Genomic DNA, 14,360 nt, shown 5'->3' with positions numbered 1-14,360 from the left:
TCACATTTCAAGTTTTCAAAGTGCTTTCTTTTCAATCAACCTGTGAGGCAGGGTAACATAAGCTTTCATATCTCTATTGCACAAATTAGGAATCCAGAGAGGTACAGTGACTTTCCCAGAATGATATAATAGAATGTAAATTCAGGTGTCCTGACTACAGGGCCAGAGTTTGTTCTCCAGCGCCACACTTTCTCATAGAACTCAAAAGGTCAAAGCTGCAGGTCAAATATCCCCTGCTTTATTCTTGATTAAGATCAGAATTGGGGTGCCACGTTCTTCATAAAGCCTCTTCTGATTTCTCTCATTGTTAGTAAACACAACTTCCTCAAATAGCTCAACAGTTACTTAACTATCTAGTTTAGTTTGTTGTCTTTTTCGTCTATCAAATTACATAATCTTAATGTTTATTGCATGGAATTGAATCTTAGATTCCCTTTATTTATATTTAATTTTTTTCCATATTTAGTCAATCTGGTTTGCTTAGCTCATGTCTGAACCAGTTTCTTTTTTTGTTTGTTTGTTTTTTGCAAGACAATGGGGTAAAGTGACTTGCCCAAGGTCACACAACTAGGTTATTATTAAGTGTCTGAGGTTGGATTTGAACTCAGGTCCTCCTGACTCCAGGGTTGGAACTCTATTCACTGCACCACCTAGCTGTCCCATATGAACCAATTTCTAATCTTAAACATTGCAACCTCTAGGAATAATAAATTCAAGAGATAAAGTAACACTTTCTCTTATTTTCCTTAAAATTAACTTCTAACCTTACTTTTATTGGATTTGGCTCAAATAGGGACTAACATACACACTCATTTGGGTAGGAAAATCTATCTTACTATATAGTGATGTAAAAGAGGAAAGGGAAAAGAAAAGGGAGGTGGAACTAATAGAAGGGAGAACTGATTGGGTTAAAAAATGAGCAGAATATATTATATTTCAATTGAAGTTAAAAAAAAACAGAGGTAGCAATCCTGATCTCAAAAAAAAAACAAAATCAAAAATAGATTAAATGAAAAGAGATAAGGAAGGAAACCAAATCTTCCTAAAATATACCATAGAAAATGAAGTATCATCAAAATTATACATATATGCATCATACAACATAGCATTTAAATTCTTAGGGAAAGAGTTAAGAGAATTATAGGAAGAGATGAAACAGCAAAACTATAAAATCTAACCAAAATATTAACAACAAAGAAGCTAAGAAGGTGAATAGAATTTTAGAAAGTTAGATATGATAGACCTAAGAGAAAACTGAATGGGGATTAAAAAGGTATGTATCTTTTTCTCAGTGGTATATGGCACCTATATGAAAACTGGGCATGTATTAGGGCATAAAAACTTCACAATCAAATTCAGAAAGGCAGAAATATTAAATGCATCCTTTTCAAGTCATGTTGCAATAAAAATTACATGTAATAATGGGTCATGGAAAGATAGATTAAAAATTAACTGTAAAGTAAATAATCTAATCCTAATGAATGAGTGGGTCTGATAACACATTATAGAAACAGTAATTTCATTAAAGAGAATGACAATAATGAGACAACATATCAAAATTTGTGGGATACAGCCACAGTAGTAGTTAGGGGAAAATTTTTCTCTTGTATAAATGCTTATATGAATAAAATTTTTAGATAAACGAGTATATTAATGAATTGGGCCTGAAATTTTAAAAAACTAGAAAAAGAACAGATTTAAAATCCCTAATTAAATAACAAATTAGAAATTCTGAAAATAAAAGAAGAAATTAATAAAATTAAAAGTAAGAAAATGAATAAACAACTAAAAGTTGGTTTTAATGTAAAAAAAATAAAATATAAAAACATTTGGTTAATTTGATTTTTTTAAAAAGAAGGAAGAAAACCAAATTACCAATATCAAAAATGAAAGGATGAATTCACTACCACTGAAGAGAAAATTAAAGCAAAAATATGAAGCTATTTTGCCCAACCATATGCGAATATATATATATATATATATATATGACAATCTAAATGAAACAGATGAATATTTACAAAAATACAAATTGCCCAGATTAACAGGAGAGGAATTAAAATATTTAAATAATCCCACTTTAAAAAACAGAAATTGAACAAGGCATCAATAAACTCCCTCAGAAAAAATCTCAAGTCAAATGGATTTACAAGTGAATTCTATCAAAAATGAATTCTTTAGAAAAATAGGCAAAGAAAGAGTCCTACCAAATTCCTTTTATAACACAAATATAGTATTGATATCTAAACTGGGAAGAGCCAAAATGGAGAGAAGTTATAGACCAATTTTTCCTAATGAAATTGATACAAAAAATTAAATACTAACAGATTACAGCAATATATCATGAAGATAATATCCAATAATCAGGTGGGTTATACATACCAGGAATTCAGAACTGGTTCAATATTAGAAAAACTATCAGCAAAATTGCATTTAAAGTAGATACAAAATATCCCCCTCCCCTTAGAGGAGAAGATTATAGAAGTTTTAGAGTAAAGGATAAGGAGTCAGATAGGCAGGAAAGGTCTATTGCATAAGGTAAGGTCTTATTAGGTTTTATGATACCAAAATGATCAACAAAAAAAGAAAAAATCTACATGTGCAAAAATATTTACAGCAACTCTTTTTGTGGTAACAAAATATTGAAATCTGAGGGGTTGCCCATCAACTGGGGAATAGTTAAATAAATTGTTGTATTTAATAAATGTTTATTGTTATTTATGTTGATGATGGTGATGATGATGTTGATATGAGGCTCTACCTCATCTTTTATCTCTTCATAGTTCTGATACTATAGCTGACTAATCCAATAGTGCATTATCTGTATCCTTTGCCTACCTTTTCAAAGTGTAATTCACTCTCTTCCAATAAATATTTCTAAATTATATTCAACCATATGCATTTTTCACTGTTATTGAATGTTTCTAGGAAAAATTGAATCATCATTGTGACTTGGTCTTTTTATCTAACTCTACTTAGTCCCCAGGATTACATGACACAACTTTGTTTCCAGGTTGATTTTCTTTATCCTATTCCCCTCAGTAACTCTTCTAAACTTTCTCTTCTCAAACATCTTATACTGCCCCTCATCTCATTTCACCTTCCCTCCCCTTCCCTCCCCTCTCCTCTCCTCTCCTCCCCTCCCCCTCCTCCCCTCTCCTCTCCTCTCCTCTCCTCTCCTCTATTCACTTTATCCTCCTCTCTCATTTCGCTTTATCCCTCTCTCTCCCTTCTTCTCTTTCTTTGTCCCTTCATCCCTCCCAACCTTTTCTCTGTAGTTGTCCTGCTGTTTTACTTTAGAAAGTGATCAATAAAGCCTTACTACTCAACACTGCTTTGGCTGCATCCCATAAATTTTGGTATGATGTCTCATTATTATAATTTTCTTGGATATAATTATTGATTATTTCTATTATTTAAGATAAAGTTATTTAATTTCCAATTAGGTCTTGGTTTATCTTTCCCTGACCCTTTATTACATGTAATTTGTATTGGTCTGAGAAGTGTATATTTATTATTTCTGCCTTTCTGCATTTCATTATAAGATTTTTGTGCCCTAGTACATAGTCAGTTTTGGTGAAGGTGCCATGCTGAGAAAAAATGATATTCTTTTCTATCCCCATTTTTTTCCTCCAGAGGTCTATCATATCTAAGTTTTCTAAGATTTCATTCACCTTCTTAACTTCCTTCTTGTTTATTTTGTTGTTAGATATATCTAGTTTGAGAGAGAGGATGATTGAGGTCTCCTATTATAAAAGTTTTGCTCTCTATTTCTCCTTGAAACTTTATATCTTTAAATGACTATATGAATAAAATAGAGAAAGAAGAGATTAATGAACTGGGTATGCAACTAAAAAAGCTAGAAAAAGAACAAATTAAACATCCCCAATAAAATATCAAATTAGAATTTTTTTTAGGTTTTTTCAAGGCAAATGGAGTTAAGTGGCTTGTCCAGGGCCACACAGCTAGGTAATTAAGAAGTGTCTGAGGCTGGATTTGAACTCAGGTATTTCTGACTCCAGGGCTGTTGCTCTATTCACTGTGCCACCTAGCTGCCCCAAATTCCTTTTTTTTAATTTTAGAAAAGTTTTATTTATTTTGAGTTTTACAATTTTTCCCCCAATCTTGCTTCCCTTCCCCCCACCCCCCACAGAAGGCAGTTTGTTAGTCTTTACATCATTCCCATAGTATGCATTGATCTAAGTTGAATGTGATGAGAGAGAAATCATATCCTTAAAGAAGAAACACATAGTATGAGATGTAGCAGAATTACATAATAAGACAACATTTTCTTTTTAAATTAAAGGTAGTAGTCCTTGGTCTTTGTTCAGACTCTACAATTCTTTCTCAGGATACAGATGGCATTCTCCATCACAGATACCGCCAAATTGTGCCTGATTGTTGACCTGTTGGTATGAGCAAGTCCATTAAGGTTGATCATCACTCCCATGTTGCTATTATGGTATACAATGTTCTTCTGGTTCTGCTCATCTCGCTCAGCATCAGTTAATTCAAATCCTTTCAGGTTTCCCTGAATTCTCATCCCTCCTAGTTTCCAATAGAGCAATAATGTTCCATCACTTTGATAAAAACTGTTGAGAAAATTGGAAGTTAGTATGGAAGAAGCTTGGATTAGACTAACACCTCACACCCTATACCAAGATAAGATCAAAATGGATACGGGATCTAAATATAAAAAACAATACTATAAGCAAACTAGAAGATCAAGGAGTATTTTACCTGTCAGATCTGTGGAAAGGGAAGCAATTTATGACTAAGGAAGAGATGGAGAACATCATTAAAAACAAACTAGATAATTTTGATTACATTAAATTAAAAAGCTTTTACACAGACAAAACCACTGTAAAAGATCAAAAGAAATATAGTAAATTGGAAAATAATTTTTACAACTAGTGTTTCTGGAAAAGGACTCATCACTGAAATATACAGAGAACTGAGTCAAATTTAAAAAAAAATACAAGTCATTCCCCAACAGACAAATGGTCAAAAGATATGCAAAGGCAATTTACAGATGAGGAAATCAAAGCAATCCATAATCGTATAAAAATTTCTCTAAATCACTAATTATTAGAGAAATGCAAATTAAAACATCTCTGAGGTCTATACCTTGAAGAGATTATGAAAAAGGCCAAAATCAAGGGAGAGATTAATAAAATGAAAAGCAAGAAAACCATTGATCTCATAAATAAAACTAAGAGTTGGTTTTATGAAAAAGCGAATAAAACAAACAAACCTCTGGTTGATCCAATTTTAAAAAAGAAAGAAGATAACCAAAATACCAATATCAAAAATGAACTAACCACCAATGAAGAAGAAATTAAAGAAATAATTTAGAACTACTTGTGCCGAACTATATGCCAATAAATTTTATAACTTGAGTGAAATAGATGACTATTTAATACAAACTGCCCAGATTAATAGAAAAGGAAATAAATTATTTAATCCCATTTTAGAAAAAGAAATTGAAGAAATCTTAATAAACTCCCTAAGAAAAAGTCTCCAGGTCCATATGGATTTACAAGTGAATTCTACCAAACATTTAAGAAAGAATTAATTCCTATTCTACATAAACTATATTTTTTTTAAAAAAAGGAAGAGGAAGAAGTTCTGCCAAACTCCTTTTATGACTCCAACATAGTGGCTGATACCTAAACCAGGAAGAACGAAAACAGACAAAGAAATTATAGATCAATCTACCTAATGAATAATGATGCAAAAATTTTAAATAAAATTTTAGCTTGAGACCACAGTAAATTATTACCAGGATAATACACCATGATCAGGCTGGATTTATACCCATTAGGAAGGGTTGGTTCAACATTAGGAAAACACTCAATATAATCATATCATTCATAGAACCAACAGAAATCATGATTGTCTCAATGGATGCTGAAAAAGCCTTTGATAAAACATAATATCCATTCCTATTAAAAACTCTAGAAAGTTTAGGAATAAATGGAGTTTTCCTTAAGATAATAAATAGTAGCCATCTAAAGCAATCAACCAATATTATATTTAATGGGAATGAACTTGGAGCATTTCCAATAAATTCAGGGGTGAAAGAAGGATGTTCATTATCACTATTACTATTCAGTATTATATTAGATATGCTAGCAGTAGCAATAAGAGAAGAAAAAAGAAATTGAAGGAATCAGAATAAGCAATGAGGAAGCAAAACTTTCACTCTTTGCAGAGAAAATCATCTAAAAAACTCCTTGAAACAATTAACAAATTCAGCAAAGTAGCAAGATGTAAAATAAACCTACATAAATCATCAGCATTTCTATATATGAACAACAAAGCCTAAGAGCAAGAGATAGAAAGAGAAATTCCATTTAAAATAATTTTAAGCATATTAAATACTTGGGAATCTACCTCCCAAGACAAACCCAGAAACTGTATGAACACAATTATAAAGCACTTCTCACCCAAATAAAGTCAGATCTAAATAATTGGGAAAATGTCAAATGTTCATGGTTAGTGCAGCTAACATGATAAAAATGACAATTACCCAAATTAAATTACTTATTCAGGGCCATACAAATCAAACTACCAAATAACTACTTTGCCGAGCTAGAAAAAATAGTAACAAAATTCATCTGGAGCAACAAAAAAGCAAGAATAGCAAGGGAACTGATGGGAAAAAAATGTAAAAGAAGGTGGCCTAGCTTTACCAGATCTAAAACTAAACTATAAGGCAGCAGTCATCAAAACTGGCTGCTACTGGTTAAGAAATAGAGTAATGGATTAGTGGATTAGGATAGATTTAAAAGAAACTGCAGGAAATGACTTCAGTAATCTACTATTTGAAAAAGCCAAAAACATCAGCCTCTGGGATAAGAACTCACCTTTGACAAATTTGTTGAGAAAACTAGAAAATAATATGGCAAAAACTAGGCATAGATCCACATCTCACACTTTATACCATAATATGGTCAAAATGGGTACAGGATTTAGACATAAAAAAGTAATACCATATATAAATTAATAGACAAAAAAACCTATATCTTCCTGATCTATGGAAAAGAGATAAATTTATGACCAAAGAAGAATTAGAGCACATTATAAATTGCAAAATGAATGCTTTTGACTACATTAAATTAAAAGGCTTTTGCACTAATAAAATAAATGCTGCCAAAATTAGAAATCTGAGAAACAATCTTCACAGCTTCAAGTTCTGATAAAGGTCTCATTTCTAAAACATATAGAGAACTGCATCAAATTTACAAGGTCACAAGTCATTCCCCAAGTGATAAATGGATATGAAAAAAGGATATGAAAAGATAGTTTTCAAATGAAGAAATTAAAGCTATATACAACAATCACATGAAAAAATGCTCCAAATCACTATTGATTAGAGAAATGGAACTTAAAACAACAATGAGGTACATTAGTAAAGATGAGAAAAGGGGAAGATGATTAATGTTGGAGAGGTTGTGGAAGGATTGGGACATTGATCCATTGCTGGTGGAGTTGTGAATGGATTCAACCTTTCTGTAGAGCAATATGGAACTATGTCCAAAAAGCAATAAAATTGTTCATACCCTTTGACCCAGCAACTACAATTCTAGGACTATATCCAAAAGAAATTTTAAAAAATGGAAAAAGGCCTATATGTTCCAAAATATTCATAACAGCTCTTTTTGTAGTGGCAAAGAATTGGAAGTTGAGGGAATACCCATTAATTGGGGAATGACTAAACAAGTTATGGTACATGAATATGGTGGAATATTATTGTTATATAAGAAACCATAAATGGTCGGACTCCAGAGAAACATGGAATGACTTACAGGACCTGATGCTGAATGAAGGGAGTAGAACCAAGAGAACAATAATATACGTCAACAACATTATGAGATGAACAATCTTGATGGAGGCAGCTCCTCTTGACAGTCCAGAGAACTAGGACAACTGTATTTGACTGGCTATCAACTATATTATCCCCAACCAGAGGAAGAAAAACAAAATAAAACAAAACACACAGAAAAAAACCAACCCTTCCGAATCTGATGAACACTTTATAAAAATTATCTTTTATATATCTCCTTCCTGCGATCCTAATTCCTCATGCCAAAAATTACTAATTTATTAACATATGTTTAACTAAATAGGTATGTAAAATGCTAACCTGACTGTTCCCTGCTGGGGGTGGGGGTGGGAAGGGACGGTGGAAGGAAATTCTGTACCTTGGAAATATACATGTACAAATGGATGAAAATAAATTAATTAATTAAAAAAAAAGAAAACTGAGGCAAACAGGGTTAAGTGACCTGTCTAAGATTACACAGCTAGTAAATGTCTGAGGCCAAATCTAACTCCCAGGTCCAGTACTCCATCCACCATGCTACCTTTGATGCTCTTTTTAAAGATATTGTTGGAATAAAAGTGCAAGATTTTGGGAAAAAAAGCCTTACTACTGACTGAAATAAGTGAGAAAATAGAGACCATCTCCAATATCTTATTCATTTCTTCACAATATCCTTCAGATCCTTTCAGTCTTTATCCATCTTCCACTAATACAGAAGAGATATCCTTTTTTGTCAAAGCTAATTCCTCATTATTGTCCTTTCATCCTAATTCCCTCCTGTCACCTCCATGTTTGCCCCATTATTTTTCCATCTTTTTCTGTTTATTTCCAATTTCTTCCCCTTAATTCTTTCCATGATGCCTAGAAATATGCTTAAAATATTTTATTTGACCTGACATAACTCTTTTCTTTCACTACTGAACTCTTAGAAAGAATTACCTAGATTCATTATCTTCACTTCCACATGTCTTAGTAACTTCTCTGTCTCTTAAACTCCAGAATCTAACCTAATTACTTTACTGAAACTTCTTGTTAACTTTTGACTTCTAAATCTGATGGCTTGTTCTTGGTTCTCAATCTTGCTGTCCTATCTTCAGCTGTTGGCATCATCTTTTTGATTTGGAAACTCCATTTACTTTGGTATAACAAAGCTCCCTCTACCTGTCTGGCAGCTTCTATTGAGCATCCCAAAAGAAGCATTCTTTTAATTTCATTAAGGGTTTATTAAACATCTACTATGTTTTAGTCTTGCTATTAGATGTAAGGAATCCAAATGTAAAAGGCAGAAACAATCTCTGCCTTTAGGAGTTAATAGTTTACTGGAGGATGTATATTATAGGGGAGGAACCTAGATAAATTAAAATAATACATATAATAAGTGAATATAAAGTAGTAGTAGGAAGTGGAGAAAAAATAATGAGATTCAGGAAATCAGTCAATCACAAGCATTCATTAAGTGCCTATGTATCATTAAGTATACTCAGTTTTGTAGATACAAAGAGTAAAGCAGTCATTGCCTTCAAGGAGTTTATTTTCTACAAGATGTATTTAAAGTAGATTCAAGGTACCCCCCTTAGAGGAGAAGGCTAAAGAATTTTGGGGGATTAGGGTAAGGAGTTGGAAAGGTCTACTTCAGAAAGTGAAATTTGAGCAGTTTTTTAAGGGAACTCAACTCCAAGAAACAGATGAGGAGGGAGAACATTCCATGGATAGAGGGAGCCAGTGCAAAGGTACAGAGATGGGAAATGAAGAGTCATGAATAAGGCACAGCAAATTGGCCATAATAACTGAATTATGGTAAACAGAGAAGAGAACAATATATAAGATTAGAAAAGTAGAACAGAATCAAGTGGTGAAGAACTTTAAATGCTAAACTATGATGCTATATTTGATCATCCAGTTAACAGGGAACTATTAGAATTTATCAAGGGGAAGAAAGTGACCTGGTCAGATTGATGAACATTACTTTGACAGTTGCGGAAGAAAAGGCCAGAGATCAATTATAGAAGGAAAAGTATTAAAGCAGGGACACCAAATAAGAAGCTAGTGTATCCCTTGATTTCATATATATGCTTGATATCATAGTACTTGCTTTCTCAGTGAGTGGTAGCAGGGCTGGAGAGAGGGAGAGATTTAAAAAAATTTTTAAATGTTGTTAAAAAAACTTAAAAAAAAAATTTTTGCAGTAGTCCAAATGAAGTCTTGAACTGAAATGATTGCTGTGTGAGTGGCAAGAAGGGGACATGTATGGAAAATGTTTTTCAGACTGAAATGATAAGATTTGGCAGCTGATTTGATATGTGAGGAGAGAAAAATAATGATGACACTGGTTACGGACCTGGATGACTGGAAAGAGGGTGATATTCTCAACAGAAATAGAGAGTCAGAGGTCAGAGGGAATGGTTTGGGGGGAGATAATGAATTCTGTCTTTGTCATCTTGATTTTGAGATGCTCACTAGGAATATAGTTGGAAATACTCAATAAGCAGGTCATGATATGGTAATGGGGCTCTGGAGAGTAGGCTTTGACAAAGATTTGGGTCTCATCTGTATAGAGATTATCAAATTCATGTTAGCTGATATCATCCAAGTGAAAGAGTATAGAAAGTAAATAGAAGAGAGACAAGGATGGGGCACTGAGGGATTCCCACAGTTAGGGGTTAGTGGCACAGTTGAAATTCTAGGAAAGGAGACTGAGGAGTGGTCAAATGTTAGGAGGGGGAACTGAGAGAGAGCAATGCCATAAAAAATGAGAAGCATGGAAAATACAGGATGAGAGGGTGGTCAGCAAATATCATTTGTTGCAGAGGAATGAAAAAAATTATAATTGACAAAAAATCATTGATAATTTTTTCTTTTTTTTTAAAAAGATTTTATTTATTTTGTTTTACAAATTTATTGCTATTCTTGCTTCCCTCCACCCACCCCCACAGAAGGCAGTCTGTTAGTCTTTACATTGTTTCCATGGTATGCATTGATCTAAGTTGAATGTGATGAGAGAGAAATCATATACTTAAGGAAGAAAAATAAAGTATAAGAGCAAAATTACATAGTAAGATAACAGGTTTTTTTTTTCCTGAATTGAAAGTAATAGTCTTTGGTCTTTGTTCAAACTCCACAATTCTTTCTTTGGATACAGATGGTATTCTCCATCATAGATAACCCAAAATTGTCTCTGATTGTTGCACTGATGGAATGAGCAAGTCCATCAAGGATGATGATCACCCCCCCACCCGTTGCTGTTAGGGTGTACAATGTTTTTCTAGTTCTGCTCATCTTGCTCAGCATCAGTTCATGCAAATCCTTCCATGATTCCTTGAATTCCCATCCCTCTTGGTTTCTTTTTTTTTTGTTAATGTGACTTTATTTATACATTACTAAAGTATTCTTGTTTAAGAGTAAACATAATACCCCCTTCCCCACAAAAATATAGAATCTCATGAGAAATAAAGTAAAAGAAAGAGAAAAAAAAAGTGTGTTAGTCTGTGTTCTGATATCATCAGCTCTGTCTCAGCTAGATCACATTCTTTATCATAAGTCAATCACAGAAGTTACTTCCATATTTTTCCACTGTTGCTGTTGCTGATTGTAATTCCCTCCATCATTCTTCCCTACTACCATATATTATATTTTCTCTTTCCTTTCACTCTGTCCCTCTTCTAAAATGTGCTGTAGGGTAGCAGACAGAGCATTGGCCCTGGGGCTAAGAGGCCCCAAGCCCACATACCACCCCAAAGATCCAGCAACCATCCAGCCCCATGGTCCCAGACAGGCCACCCAATCCCAGCACCTTGCAAAAAGTAAAAAAAGAAAATGTGTTATATCTGACTGTTCTCTCCTATGATCTACCCTCTATCACCCACATCCCCCTTTCTCTCCTTTTTAATTCTAGATGTCTATACCCTACTGAGAGTATATGCTGTTTCCTCTCTGAGCCATTTCTGATGAGAGTGAAGTTTCCCTCATTCCCCTTCACCTTCCCCCCTTTTGCAAAAGCTCATTACAAAAACAAAAAAATCTTTTATCTTTTATATGAAATATCTTTGCTTATTCCACCTCTACTTTTGCTTACTCCCAGTACATTTCCCTTTTAACCATTGACTCCACTTTTTACAATGTATTATATCTTCAAATTCAGCTCTCTCCTGTGCTTCATCTATAAAAGCTCCTTCTATCTGCTCTATTAAATGAGATGGTTCATATGAGTATTATCAGTATCATTTTTCTATGCAGGAATACATGCAGTTCATCATTGTTAAGTCCCTCATAATTTGCCCTTCTCCTCCCTCTCTATGCTTCACCTGAGTCCTGTACTTGAAGGTCAAATTTTTTATTCAGCTCTGGTTGTTTCAATAGGAACATGTGAAATTTACCTGGTTCATTGAAAGTCCATCTTTTACCCTGGAAGAGGATGTTCAGTTTTGCTGGTTAGTTGATTCTCAGTTGCATTCTTTTGCCTTCTGGAATATTATATTCCAAGCCCTACAAGCCCCTAATGTAGTTGCTGCTAAGTCCTGTGTGATTCTGACTGCAGCTCCACGATATTTGAATTGTGTCCTTCTGGCTGCTTGTAATATTTTCTCTTTGACTTGGGAGTTCTGGAACTTGACTATAATATTCCTAGGGGTTGGATTTTTTTGGGATCTCTTTTTGGAGGAGATCAGTGATCACTGATAATTTTGAAGAGAATAATATCAGTTGAGTGGTGTGGTCAAAACAGATTTCAGAGGATTTAAATATGAGTAAGAGGAGAGAACATGCATAAGTATAAAAACCCTCCTAGAATTTTGACAGAAAATACAGAAAATGATAGAGAGCATGGTAAGATATAATGGTGGTGTGTTTTTTTTCTGATTGGGAATAGGGGAATGTGGACAAATTTTAGACATCAGGAAAGAACCTAGATGATGAGAGAGAGGTTTAAAGTGTGTGTGTGTGTGTGTGTGTGTGTGTGTGTGTGTGTGTGTGTGTGTGTGTGAAAGAGAGACAGAAACAGAGAGAGAGAGAGAGAGAGAGAGAGAGGTGGACAGTAAGGGTAGAATAATTCCTTAAAGAATTTCAGTCCATTTGTGGACTCAACTTCTGAATGGGAATCTCAAAAACTTCCTCTGTGTATGGACTGGATAATCTGATAAACTTCTTTATTAGAGTTTCCTCCTAAATGAGAATAGCTCCAAGGTCTAGCTATTAGATTCCAAAATCAACAATGGAAACTTGAGTCTCACTTTGGTCTTACTCCATAGCTTTTCTAATTTTTAGGCTATTGGAAAGACATTCTTTATAATTCATCAGTTCTGATGACTTCAAGGCTCACCTATGGAGAATGATTTGGCATCTTGGGCTCTCTGTCAAGACATGCTACAGCAAAATACATCCTTGGTCTTTGGATATCCTTTGTGGCATTCTATTTTATTGTGGCTCTCAAAGTAGGGTTCTCCATAGTGCTCCTCAAAGTTCTGAAACACAAGATATTTAGTTAATGCCGGTTAAAGCATTTGATGAAAGGGGGTGCCCATCAGTTGGGGAATGATTGAACAAATTATGTTATATGAACATAATGGAATAGTGCTTTGCTACTGCTGCTGCTGTTTATCCTTCCTTCTTGAAAAAGTCCATGACATCAGTGAGGTGATACCATGACAAACACATGAATTAGATTTGGGGAGTGGGGGTGGGGCTGTGCTATGTCACCAACCTTACTTTCTCCTCCAGAGACATCTAGGTCCAGTGGCCAGATATGAATCAGGACATCTGGAGATGGCCTTGAATGGGGGGCCAAATGACTTACCCAAGGTCACATAGATAGTAAGTGTCAAGTGTCTGAGGTTAGATTCAAACTCCTATCCTCTTGACTCAAAGATCAGTGCCACCTAGTTGCCCCTATTTATATAATAGCAACATTGTTAAAAACAACTTTGAAAGACTTTAAGAACTCTGGTCAATGCAATGTCTAGCCATGTAATACCCTATTCTTCCCAGACACAAAGGTGAAGAATTAAAGGTATGGAGTGAACTAGACATCTTTGAACATGGCCAAGGTAAGGATCTCTTTTACTTGACTATGCCAATCAGATGCAAGGGTTTTATATTCTTTCTTTCCTGAGAGAGCTGTGTGTCTGTGTGTATGCTTGTGTGTGTAGGGAAGGGTAGAGAAATAGGGTTATTAAAATAAAAAAGGACAAAAAGAGGATTATTGAAACTTTTTAAAAAAAATTCATAGAAGAGAATAAACATAGGTAAACAGGACATCTTTGAAAACATTATAAATTTAGAAAATCCTTTAAAATAGCATTATATCCTCAATATAGATTCAGTTTCATGAACAATCTTTTTTTCTCTTATGATTTTTGACATCTACTTTGTGGAAAAGTTCATCTTATTTTGTGTTGAATATAGAGTAAAACACAAAAATTAAATTTTAAAAAAGGCATTTGGTGAGTACTCAGATGAGTTGTCATTTATTTATACCTTTACTCAAATATTCAAACTCAAATCTGTAATCTCATTAATTTGAAAGTTTTCAACATACTTGCAA

The sequence above is a fragment of the Macrotis lagotis genome, chromosome 5 (genome assembly GCF_037893015.1).
Source record: "Macrotis lagotis isolate mMagLag1 chromosome 5, bilby.v1.9.chrom.fasta, whole genome shotgun sequence".
NCBI lineage: Eukaryota > Metazoa > Chordata > Mammalia > Peramelemorphia > Peramelidae > Macrotis > Macrotis lagotis.
This window is presented reverse-complemented; position numbering follows the sequence as displayed.